Source organism: Marmota flaviventris, chromosome 7 (assembly GCF_047511675.1).
Source record: "Marmota flaviventris isolate mMarFla1 chromosome 7, mMarFla1.hap1, whole genome shotgun sequence".
Classification (NCBI taxonomy): Eukaryota; Metazoa; Chordata; class Mammalia; order Rodentia; family Sciuridae; genus Marmota; species Marmota flaviventris.
The window spans coordinates 87432714-87445931 of record NC_092504.1 but is presented as its reverse complement, the minus strand read 5'-3'; the positions used below and the strand labels follow the sequence as shown (position 1 = coordinate 87445931).

The following is a 13218-nucleotide window of genomic DNA, read 5'->3' as shown; positions in this document are numbered from 1 at the left end:
GGTTCCTGTGTTGGCAGATTGTGGATTTTAGGGAGGAATTTGTTTGCCTGTTTTCTCATGTTTTCAGAGGTCTTGGGCTTGTACATCAATTGAAGTGGATTCCTCTACCTCGTGTGTGTGTGTGTGTGTGTGTGTGTGTCCTTTTGTGTGTAGTTGTCTTATTCTGGGACTTCTGTCTGTTTTTGAGAGAAAGGTCCCTCCCAAAGGGATGGAACCTAAGTTGTTCCTCTCTAGTTATTCCTTCTTGGGCCCTTTTTGATGGTTTGGGGCCTTTGGTATTTTCTCTTATTTGATTTGGAGTCTCTGCAGGAATCATGGCCACTGTGCTAGCTCAGGGACCGAGACCTCCGCATCAGAGCAGAATGATCAGATGCTGCAGAATCTCTAACCTGTAAAATTTTAGTGTCCCTGAAGGTTACCCATACTCCACAGAATGGGAGCAAAATGAATAATAATAATTGATATTGCAACCAACAAACAATAAACAGTGTTAAAGTCAATACCCCAGATCCTACTATGACATTTTTTACATTAATTGCCACCAATAAACAGGAATGATGGGTTCAGCAATTGTCAGCAGTGAAAACAATAACCATGAACTAGCTCTGGCTTTAAAGCAAATAGCAGTTATCAACTTTATCACATACAATAGTAATGATTGTATTAGCATTAATGGTAGGGGCAAGATTTATATAACCATTTAGTTCTGATGATGGTAAAAATACACTTAATTGGGGGAAAAAGAAATGTGTTGTGACATTAGAATAAACTTTACAATTTCAGAAAGTGAACAGAGAGAATGCAGAAGAACAGTAGCACAGAGGGAAGGAGAAAATAGAAGAAGCACAGTATTGGGAGAGAGGGAGAAAAAAACCAAGAGAATTTGGCCAATAACAGGAAAAGATATGATTGAAAGAGAAATAAGAAATAAACACATGAAAATAATTAAAAATTCAACTAACATATACAATCCAATGAACCAGAACCTTCAGAAGACAAAGCTAGAAAAAGATTTCTAAAAAATTCTGAACATGAGAGTGAAGGGAAACCTAGGAACAAGAGACAGATAAGTGAGAAATGAAAGACACAGACCAGGCAGAGACACACATGAGAGTTTATTTGTCAGAGCTGACAAATAAAGGCCATCTCTCTATAGGAGAGAGAGGCAAATCAGGCTTGAGTTCTAGGACTTCTATGGGGGAGGCTCAGGAATCAGAGCTGGGCTGGTCCTAAAGCAGTGGTTAAGGTTTGGGTTGGTGTGAGGGAGTGGTGAGCCTTTCTTAGAAATGCCCTTGAGTGGGAAAGCAAAACTTTTTTCTTAAAATGGCAGCTGTCACTTAAGATGGCCGTCCAGATGTTAAACAAAGACCTTATAGAGAGAAAACAAGACAAATAAATATATGTATATATGTCCCTGAAACAATCAGGACAATAAGAATTCACATGCACTCCCCCCCAACACACACACAACACAGAAGAAATAAGAAAAAAATTTAAAAATATATGTATTTAAAAAAAGAGAAAAGAAAAAAAAAATCCAATACCTTGATGTAACTTGAAATGGTCAAAATATTTGGCAGGAATGGGTGTTCAATGTCTATGTTCAGTAGTCTTTCTTGTCAATTTTTCTTGTGTAAAGTACTAACAGAGAAAACAAGGGGTGGGTGATGTTAACCCCTTCCTATTATCATGCTCTTTGGTTAACCAATCAGAGTGGCCTAAGAGTAAAGCTGTTTGATATAAAACTCAGTTTCCCTTTCACCAGTATGAGGTGGAATGGATAAAAATGTATGATTAGTTTACGTTTTGACCATTTGTACCAGGTCCATGCACTTCCAGGGTACTTACTACCTCTGCAGCACGTTCTGTGAGGGATGATCTAGCAGGTAGTCCTAAGGTCTACTTGGGCCCCAGGTCTAATAAGGCTGGGTTGAAAAGTGTCTTCTTTGGGGAGACTAGGTTGACCTGCTTCGAGGGCTAGACTTTAGCCAATCACTTCCATGGGTTTGGTTCTAGGTGCCTCCCCCCAAATCCCATCCTAGGGCAGGGGTGTAATCCTGTACTCATATTTGCCCAGGAGGTCAGCCTTCCCAGGAAGTTTCCTGAGTGTATTCTCTCCTGCCCACCCTGATTCCCTGATTGCTTCAGCTGGTCATGTGAGCTTCCAGACACAAAGTCTCCCCTTTGCCCTCCCAACCAAGTCCTCCTAGGTACAGTCCACTCCATGCCCACTTCTCTGACCATAGGCCAAGCACTGTCTAGGTCCCTAAATAAGTGCCTGCCGGGATATTGTGGCATGTGTTTTTGTTAGTTGAGGGGTTCATGGCAAAATCTCATTCATAAAAAACAGATTGCAAAGTCATCTGAGAGGTGGGCACTTCTATGAGAGAAACAAAAAGACACGAACACTGGAATATGATTAATACAAAATAAATGTCATAGCATCTCGAACATGTCAATGAATATCATGGCGATGATAGAAACCAGTAATCTCTCACCAGGGGGTGCAAGAGCTCAGAAGTTTTTCCCATGACAAGGGCCGGTGAGGCCAGGGCCTTTATTTGGGAATGTACATCTTTAACATTGCCAGAGTTATCAGGAATGTAAGGGCAACACTGAGTTTTTATAATGTCACGATGCCCCCAAAAGATGTAGTTAAGCTATCTAATGTTATCTGATTTTAATATTAAAATACCTTTTTATTGGCATAACCACTGTGTTTATCAGAGATACTAGCAAACACAGATCAAACCTACAAATTTAGGAAGATTTGTAGGTCTTAAATTGCCTGTTGACTAAATAGACTTCTGACTCTGATAGTCTCTTTTGGTAGTTATTAGGCACTCCTATTTAAGAATCCTTCTTTTGTAGTGTCCAGTCTTATTTAGTCTTGGTGGGGCTAACACAAGTGCACAGCTTAAGTTACATTGAAAGAATTATTCTCCTTTTAAATGTCCAGGTATGACTATATAGTCATATACAGTTAAAACTTATTTTTGGTTAAAACTTGTTTTGCAGGGTGTTTAACATCAAGCTGCACAATTGACTTTGCTCTCATCATTAAGAATCGACTGAGTATTCTTGGGAGTCACACTTAGGGACTTGAGGCAGCCTCTTAGCTCCTTTACTGCCTCTGTCTAAACAACAACAACAAGTAACAATTGCCTTTCTTGTATCTTTGAGACATCAATTTTATTATACAGAACAAAACAAATTTCTCCCAAAGCATGGGAGAAAGGACAAAGAGCAGGGCAGAGGGCAGTGTCCCGGGAAAAGTCTCTATGATGTGACAGGGAAGAGATAGAGACAGGGAAGAGTCTCTATGATATGTCCTTGCAGGTGGGGGCAGATGAGACCCCCTGGTGGATGCAGATGTGCTCCTGCCTGGAATCTGCATGGAGAAGCTGGAGCCAGTCGGTACACTTCACTCCCACACCATAATGTCAGCATCTCCAGTGCTCAGGGTCTTTCCATTGCGGCCATTCTGTTTCTGGGGGCTGACTGACGGAAGCATGGTATGCAGCAGAGTTGCTGGATGCATTTGGTGATCCTTCTCCTCAGCCTCTTCCAACCCCAGCTGCTGACTCAGGGTTGCCCAGTGGAGGTACGTTGAGAAGGTGAGTGGCTGGGCACAGGGTCATTCTGGGAGGCTAAGCATGGAGGGGGTGTGTCCACCTGGAAGAAGTGGAGCTGGATAGCAGGCACACTGACACTTCTAGCACCCTTCTGCTGGCACTGCTTGGCTCCCTCAGGCTGCTGCTGCTCACAGGGCAAGGGAAGGGCAGGCTCACTCCAACACTTCCTCGGGCAATGCTCGGGCTTCACCTAAACCATGCAGCCCGCCCCTTGGTTTCTCTAGTGCTTGAGGATGAGATATGTGGCCATTGCATCATTGAACTTTCTACTTCCAACAGACACCGTGTATTATAGGGGTAGTAACCCATATTGGTCGTGGGGTTGGTAATTGTGGGATCCAGGAGTTTAGGGAGTGTCTCACTAGGAGGACTCAGTGAAGCTTCCTCACCCTGGCTCAGCCACCGTGCTCTATTGCTTGGTCTATGGTGGGCCTCTGTGAGGGGTCCACCGTGAGCATCTCATGGATGAGGCTCCAGGCTCCCTTGGAGACAACTAGGGATGTTGTACGTTCCCTGCTCAATCAGCTTCTTCAGAAGCCTACTGGTGCTTGCCACAAATGGGCCTCTCCCTGTGAGCACAGAATAGAGAACCATACCCAGGCTCCAGACGTCTGCCACGGGGCACTCGTATTCCTTCCCACGGATGATTTCAGGAGCACCGTAGAGGAGAGTGCCAAATCTGATGAGTTTCACGTTGCTGCTGACATCCACTACGACCTTCTCTGGCTTCAGGTCCAGGTGCACGATGTCCTTCTGGTGGCAGGACTGGACAGACCACATGATCTGCCTGAATAGTCTGTGGGTCTCCTCCTCCTGCATGCCATCAGTTTCTGGGATGAGGTCCCATTGCTGTCCCCCACCTGCATGCTCTATAATAACATAGATGTATTCGGTGGTCTCAATGACCTGGAAGAGCTGAATCACATTCTGTGGTCCAAGGCTGCCATCAGAGAGGAATGGGAAGTTTGAGGCTACTTTTGCCCAGACCTTCACCACAAACTCTGTCTTTGTGTGCAGATGGCGGGCGAATTTCACCTGGGTGAAACCCCCTTCCCCAATTTCCTGAAGGATCATATAATGGTCTATGACATGCTTGAGGTCCTAGGTTTGGTCCCCAGGAGTGGGGAAAAAAACAACAGTAAGAAACCAATGAGAAAGCAAGAATAGAAGGGTGGGTTTGGAGTTGACAGATACCTGAATAACTGGCATGTATATGTTTTGAAAGTGCTCCTAAGAATATGCAGAACTATAATAAATGTATTCAAAACAAGTCTTCAAAAATACTCTCTGATGAGAAGAATTACTTGAAACTAATTTCTTTAATAGATAAAATTCTTACCAATATTTTTTAACTTGGTTGTATAATGTTGAAACGGCTATTTACTTTTTCAGAACATAATTTTCCTATATCAATGTTTGGTTTGAATTTAAGTCTTAGTCAAATAGTTTAGTGCCCAGAGTGTTTTAATGCATTTAAAAGGCACTTTATCTGATCATGTTGCCAAATTGGAGTGGGTTAGTCCTCTTAGAGCTTAATAAATAACATAGATTAAACAAGCAGTTTGAGCTGGTAAAAACTCAGACTTGGAGAGAGATTAACTTTTCTTGGTTTTTGCCAAAGCCTTCTCTTCAGTCTTGCCACTTTCACTGTGCTCTCTAGGTAATAAAACATTAATTGCTCCAGAAAATAAGGCCTCTGTTTCCTCCTCTCTAAATTTGAACTCTTTTATTCTATTGTATGAAATAACATATTGCTGATTCTAGAACTGAACATAAAGTCAATTATGACCTTTAAATTGTTGTAATTTTTTCCTGTGATGATTGGAAATAATTTCATTCTCTACTTAACAAAGGAGATAACACATATAAAGACCTCTGACACAAAATAAGCAGCATGTAATAGCCCTTCAATTATGTCTTGCAATTATTATTCCACACTCAGTTCTAGGAGCTTGTTGGCAACATGAACAGAGACAGAAGCCCTAGGTGTGTGGGAGACTTCTGCTGACTGGTAAGGACACAAACAATGACATGACTGATGTATAGACAGCTCTTCAGACACCCAAACACCTGGCTTAGAAGTAAGTATGCATTGTTGGAGAGAGATTTTGTTTTTAATATTTATTTTTTAGTTATCGGCGGACACAACATCTTTGTATGCGGTGCTGAGGATTGAACCCGGGCTGCACGCACGCCAGGTGAGCGGGCTACTGCTTGAGCCACATCCCCAGCCCTGTAAGTATGCATTGTTATAAGATATTCAAGGGCCAGTGGGAATGGTATAAGCAAGGAGAAGAGGGGTAGATGAACTTGGAGAGGTAGCCAGGAGGCATGTTATATGGATCTATGGGGATCACGGCAAGGACTTTAATTTTTATTTGTAGTAGGAAAGAAAGCCATTGGAAGGCTTTGAATAGAATGCTTTTTATGACCTGATTTACATTATTAAAAAATAACATCAATACTTCTATGGAGAATGATTATAGAAGAAAGACAGAAGTCTAAAAACTGGAGAGGACGCTGTGGCAGCCATTCTATACAAGGGGAAGTCGGGAGGGAGAAGAAGCTGCATTTGGGATAGTCACTGAGGGTGGAGATTACAGAACTTCTTGATGGACTGAGAGGAAGTGGAAAATCCAAGGAGATGCTTTATTATTGGATGCCGCTGGATTTGCAGGAGATGAGAAGGGGTAAGTATGTGCCGCAGTCTGGCTGGGCACAAATCACGAGCCACTCAAGCAGGAACAAATTTTATTTCCGAACTCCCACAGCACTCCACGCACACTCCCCGGGAACTCTCCCTAATGCCACACACCAACCGGAACTCCCTCTCCTGGAACTTCCCCAACCAACACCAGGCAATCCTCGGAGAACTCCAAAGTAGGGCGCCCCGAGGCGGACAGTAAAGGTCTAATATACAATTGAATCAATCCAGCATCATCTTAATGGCTCGCCTCTCAACCATTACTCCTGGCAAAATGCCAGGGGCCATTCCGACTGGCTGTGGCTCTCAGCAAGTATGTAAGGAGTGAATTTTAGGGGAGGAAAGTCAGGAGTCATGCTTTGACCATGACATGTAGGAGACGCCTATTGAATATCGGCTTCAGCTCAGATTAGATGTGGCTAGTACAGAAGCTTAAATAAAATGGGATTTTATTTTTATTCATCACAAAAGTCAGAGGTTGACAATCCAAGGCTGGAGAAGAAGCTCTGCCCCACGAAGTCACTAGAGATTTAGGCTATTTCCAGTCTTCTGGTCTGCCATCTCTTGAGTATGGCCCTCATTAGCTAAGCATGAATTCCTATATTATGTCCATGTTTCAGGCAGCAGGATGTAGGAAGAGGGAAGAGGTGGCTCAAAATGTGTACTGGCTGCTCTTAAGGAATGTTCTTGGACGCTGGCACTGGACACTTGAGCTTTCATCTTAGTGACCTTAAATCAAAACAATGGTTACTCCCAGCTGCAAGGGAGGCTTGGAAAGGGAGTATTTATTCTGGGTGTCATTTGCCCAGCTAAAAATCATTTTACCAAAAAAAAAAAAAAAAAAAAAAAAAAAAAAGGGAATGGCTGGCTGTTGGAAGATAACAAACAAATTTTTGCTACATGTGTTTTCCTTCTTCCCATTTCTCTAATTCTACTGGACTATTTAGGTCTACTGAATTTGACTTCTTCGCACATTCTACACTGTTGATAGCTTCTTCCTCAAAATGCACACGTCCATTGGCTTCTGGGTCACAGCCCCGTTTCAGATTAGTTTTATCCTCCATTTTGCCCTCTTAACCTCCAAAGACTAGTTAAGATCTCGTGAAAGAAATACTACTCTAGGTGCCAGTATCCTTTGTGGCTACTTCCCCCAGGTCCACTGCCAGTTTCTCTTCTTCTGGACTTCTAGACCTGTCCATTTGGCGTCCATCCAAGAATAGTTCTTGAGGATAGAACAGACTCTCAATAAGAAGGCCATAGTGGTTCTCTCAGATCCTAGCTGGATTTATCCATGGTTAAATTTTGTTCCATCATAGAGCAGAAAGAAAACACAGTGGTGATTATAATTATTTATGTGACTAGGGACTGCCCCTGTATACAGGTCAAGCGCTGTGCTGTGAGGGTCACTGAAGTATGTCCCTGTTGGAGAGTCCCTCCCCAAACTGCATATTACTGAGCTGCTGTCCTTTCCTGATGGTCTCTAATTCCTTTCTCAAATTTGTCTTTAGTACCAAACAATAAAGAAAAAGTCATCCATATAATCCTTGTTGAAATGCATCTCAAGGGATGTGAGATTTCAAGGAGGCTTATGAGTCAATACCTTGTGGTTCAATGTTTCCTTTTGAGTCCCAGACACTATACAGAGAAGTAACAGGGAAGGTTGAGCCCAGGGTAATTTTGTTCTTATAAAGGACCGGCATTGGAACTTGCTTTTTCCCTTTTGATGTTAGTATTTCTCAATAGGAAACATCTTCTGGTGCCAAGATTAGAATCCTATTGAGGAAAGCCGAATGGCTGCAGGCAGGGTAAATCTATTTTGAACAACAATAGTCAATTCAACATAGGTCCTTGTGTCTAAAAATAACTACCCTGTAGCATAATGAAATTTGGTGCTTAGGGTTTAGGAGTCATGAATTATTTTCTGTGAGTGCCTTGTGAGTTCCATTTTTTTTTTTTCTTCTCCTCAGTTCTGCGTCTCAGGGGCTATTTCTCACCAATGAAAGCAGCAGGTCTCCTTCCAGAGGTCGCTGAGTGCATGACCTCTAATGCCAACCACTACTTTTGTTTATGTCTGTCATGCCTGAAGCCAAGTGCGCTGATGTTGGTGTAAGGGTGACTGTCTCCGGTCACTGTTCAAACTTCTGTTACCAGTGCACCAGCTGTGTTGTGCTTTCAGTTAGCTAAATAGAATTGTTTTGATTTTATTTTTTAGCCTCTCATGCTATACTTCAGACAAATCTATATAACATATTCAGTTATTCAACAAATATTTAGTGAGCACCCACAGTGGGCATGCTTTGTTCTGGGTGAACACAATAGAAGTCCTTGCTCTCCTGAAACTTATATTCCTATCTATTGTGGGGAAGACAATAATAAAACAATTTCATTTCCCTGCTCCCTTCAGAAACTCCCTCATTACCTGGAATGAAACTTGTGAACCTTCATGCGTTTTTTTTTTTTCCTCTAAAAAGTGAGAAATTTCTCAGGATGTTCCTGGACCCCTCATATAAATAGGGTTTACCCCATCAGAATCCTGGGGTAAGCACAGTGTAAGCTAAATCAGGACTCTTGCTCCACAACAAACAAAGCAGGGCTTTGAAAGAGAAGAATCCTGCTGAGTATCTCATATTTTATAGAAGACATAATCATCACTCAAGACAAAAATACCAGGTAAATTCAAAGGAGCAAGACTTTAATTTCCCAAATATAAACTACAACCTAACGAAGACATTGCTGGTTGCTGCTCCAGCAAATTCAACTGAATGATTTTGTTGCTTCTTTAAAAAAAAAAAAAAAACTGTATGATTTAGAATATCTTCTTGGGGACACATTGCAAAATTTCCCTATATGTGTTGTTTGAAATGGAGTCTTGTAAAGGCCTATCCTGACTGAATACAGCTGGCATTTTTGGAAGCACTAATTGACGAGATAACACCACTTCTATGTCAGAGACATGTAAGAGAGTGTTTTCTAAAATGAAGTTGTCTGGAGCAGAGTGCATTTGCCAATAGGGTCAGCAGGACTCAGGAAACAGTCTCCTTGGTTGTTCGCAAGCAGGTCTGACACACCGACCCTTATCAACACTTGCCAAAGCTCTACTCGCAGTCTTAGGGGTTCAAACTGAGAAAGTGTGCAACAGAGAAGGGCATCCTAAAAGCACATGACTCTTGGTACCCATTACTAAAGTCCAGGGAATTCCACCACCTTGCAGATCACTGGACTCTAGGTTATTTTTATTAAGTATGAGATTGTAACATCTGAGGGTGATAACTAATTAATAGAGTGCATGGCAGGGTGCACTTTCCCTGAAGAAATGTACTCTCCAATGGCTATTTGTTCTTAGTCTAAAGTCAGTAAAAGTACAACTACTCAACAAAATTTAAAGCCATTTACTTGACAAAGCCATCTACTCACAGTCTTATGACCTTCTTGCTTTGGATTATAGATCCACAAATTGAGGTTGCTGGAAGTTAAGAGTGGGCAGGGCATGTTTTCTACAAACCAAGAGTCTCAAAGTTGTATGTTCATTCATTAATCCACCTGCATATTTATTGTGTGTCTACTATGTATCAGGTAATATTCTGGGAGCTGGAGATGCAAAAGTGAACAATGCTGACAAAAAAAAAAAAAAAAAAAAAAAAAAAAGTCTGCCCTTACAGCATGTTTGTTCTCCTGGGAAAGATCTGGGCTAACTTACTCATTACGCAGACTAAATACAATGCCCAGGGCCCACAGTGCTTTTAGGGGCTCACAACATGTCTTAATTTTAACTTTTTCAAAAATCAGAAGAAGGAAGAGAATATGAAATAATGAATCCAGCCTGAATTATAGTATCAATATAATACTCAAAGAAAATTTTAGTATCATTTCATGGAGGAAGGAGCCCACAGAAGCAAAAATGCCTAGGGCCAGTCTTGGGGAAGAGAGATAATGAACAAAATTTAAATATAAAATATATAGTGCATCAGAGAAAAAAATTAAGGAATGGGAATTAAACCTGTTAGGGTTGGGGAAGTTGAAATTTTAGATAGGGCATCCTGGGATCAAAGTTTCCTGAGCAAGTGATATTTGAGTGAAGAGTTGGAAGAGGTTAGAGAGCAACATTTTAAATATAGACAGATTATTCTTGCAAGAAGTAAGCATTTTGGCCTTAGGTGAGAAGATGCTTGATATTTGAGTGACATCAAGGAGGTCATGTGTTACTGGAGTGTATGAATGAGGAGAAGAAGAAGAAAAGGTCCGATCAAACAGGCTAAATCTGGGATCATGTAAGGACACAGTAAGAACTTTTTTTCTTTTGACCTGATTTATGTTTTTTTATGTTTTGTTTGGTTTTATTTTGCCTGGCATTGGGGATTAAAGCCACAGGCACTGTACTCCTGAACTATAACCCCTGACTTTTTAATTTTGTATTTTATGACAAGGTCTCACTAAGTTGCCCAGGCTGGCCTCAAACTTGCAAGCCTCCTGAGTCTCTGAGATTACAGGTATGTGCCAATGAGCCCAGCTATCATTTTAAAAATAAATGTAGTGAAACAGTAACAACAACAACAACAACAACAACAAGAGCTCAGCGAGGTGCTCTTCTCCTTGAATCAGTCATGGCCTCACAGTGCCTTCCGTGTTCACTGCCTCAGGTGCCTACTACCACATGATCTGATTAGCACTCATGACAAAATCCATCTGCTATCTATCCTTCATTCTAAGTTAAGCCAAGTGACCTCAAATCAGCTTTATTGCCCTAGAGGACAAAACTTAAATTCACAAAAATAACATGACATTTATGGATATCTTATTTGCAAAGGCAACACAGCTAATTAGACCCACAGACCATCAACTCCATGTTGTCCTTGCTGGAAGGAAGGTCTTTACTCTTACTGGGCTGGCTCTCACTTGGTCTGTGATGCTACTGCAGCACATGTATCCCACTCACTTCCCATAACTTTGTAAAAAATTCTTCTGTGTCTGGCTTTTGGACTTCAGAATTTCCGTTGAATCCTAGAATGTTATTGTATTTTATGAAAACCATGCTTTCTGGAATGTCCCTATATTTTTCTGATATCATGATTTTGTATAGTGTTAGCTTTCAAGAGTTTTGGATCCATTCTAGCCTAACCTCCCTGCCAAAGAGTCTGACCCCAAGAACGTAAGAAATAAGACTACAGTTGGAAGGTTGCCTCCTTAACGCAGTAGGCAGCGAGTCAGTCTCATAATCTGAAGGACTACAGTTGGAATGAGAATCTGAGTGTTCTGTGCTGCAAACTCTGAAAGAATGGGAGAATCTGACTTGAAAGACAAGTCTGAGTGGAGGATGCTAGTGGTACTTCAGGGGCTCTGGTCAAGCAACAGATGGTATAAGACACCAGTCTGGAATGGATGCGTGGTTGTCAATGTTGTAACTGCTGCTGATTGTGCAATTTCTTTGTGCTTAATAATCACCTATTCAATCCTCTCAACAATCATTTTTTTCTCCATTTTACACATGAGGAAATGGGGTTCCCAAGAAGTAAGGTATTTTTACAGTGTGTCATAGCTAGCAAGTGCTATAACCAATGTTTGAGCCCAGATTTCATAAATTCATGCTCTTACTATTTCCCTGTATTGTCTCCTGCTGTTAAGTACCCATAGAACTTGCTACTAAAGCTATGCTTTAGAGCATAAAGATGGGGAAGATTTGAAAGAGACATAAGTCCTATTTCTTACTTTTGTCTAAGGCTGGTTCTATGCCTCCAGATAAAATGAAAGGGAATCAAACTGTCTACCTAGACCATACCTGATGCACAGGTATAGACAAATATTGATGGAAAGAATACATGACTTAGAACCAAAGGTTCAAAGCTGTTATCACATGATCTTTATTTCTAGCACCAACGATTCCATAGGATTTTGAATAAAGATTTTGCTAAGGTTGTTTTAAAAATAAGAAAAGGCATTTTATGAGCTCACTGACTGTGGTTCTCTTAGGTGACAATGACCAAGGGAGATCCCTGCAGAACACACAGATGATTAACCTTCTGAGGAATCCCTGTGGCCTTTTGGAAATCCTCTCTTTGCTTTTGAGTCTAAACTATAGAATAGCACACGGATGATGTTTAAACAATGGCTAGTTTCCACCCAAGAGGAATCTACATGTCAGTGATGAGCTGGAGAATTCCTGTAAATAGGACTGAGACAGTCCCTGGAAAAAGGTGAGAGATTCTCCGCCCATCCTGAGGTTATGCTGTAAGGTGAATGCTTATGTCAGGTCAATCACCCCGCTTTATAGAACTCATTGGTCACTCAGGCTCCCAAGAGTTTAGATAAAGTCCTTGGTACCATTGATTATGGAACTTATCTGTATCTAATTACTTCCTGGTTTCGATTTAGATGATGTAAATCACCAAAATCTCCTGCAGTGAGCACAGGTTATCTCCCAATAGCTAGTATTGCTGATAGGAAATATTCAGATAAGCCTTCTAAAAAGAGTCATCTTATCTAAACTTTTAATCTTCGAGATAACTTGAACATCCATCTGAATTATCCTTTGTATTAATTTATTACAGAGCAAATATTCAGCTTAAAGGGGAAAGTTCTATATTGTACTCTTGCAAACCACTCCTGATTGTCTTTCCCCCATTACTCTGTCCTTAATGGATGTCTTTCCTATCTTCCCTTTTGTTCCCAGAAAAGGGATCCCTTGGGCAATGGTTCTTTGCTGGGAGCAATTTTACCACCCATGGACATTTGGCAATGTCTGGAGACATTTCTGATTGTTTCAAATGCAAGGCGATGCTGTGGGAATGGACAGAGGTGGGTTGCTGCTGAACATCTTACAAGGCACAGGACAGCCCCACAGCAAAATTCATTGCTCTCCAAATGCTACTCTAGAGTATGAGGGAT

At 41.4% G+C, this 13218-nt stretch overlaps 2 pseudogenes; one reads left to right on the top strand and one right to left on the bottom strand.

Moving 5' to 3' along the window:
* LOC114092822 (actin-related protein 2/3 complex subunit 2-like) overlaps window positions 1-3514 on the bottom strand; it is a 45133-nt pseudogene extending 41619 nt beyond the window's left edge.
* Window positions 1-13218, top strand: part of LOC114092903 (large ribosomal subunit protein eL33-like) — a 67621-nt pseudogene that overhangs the window by 2890 nt on the left and 51513 nt on the right.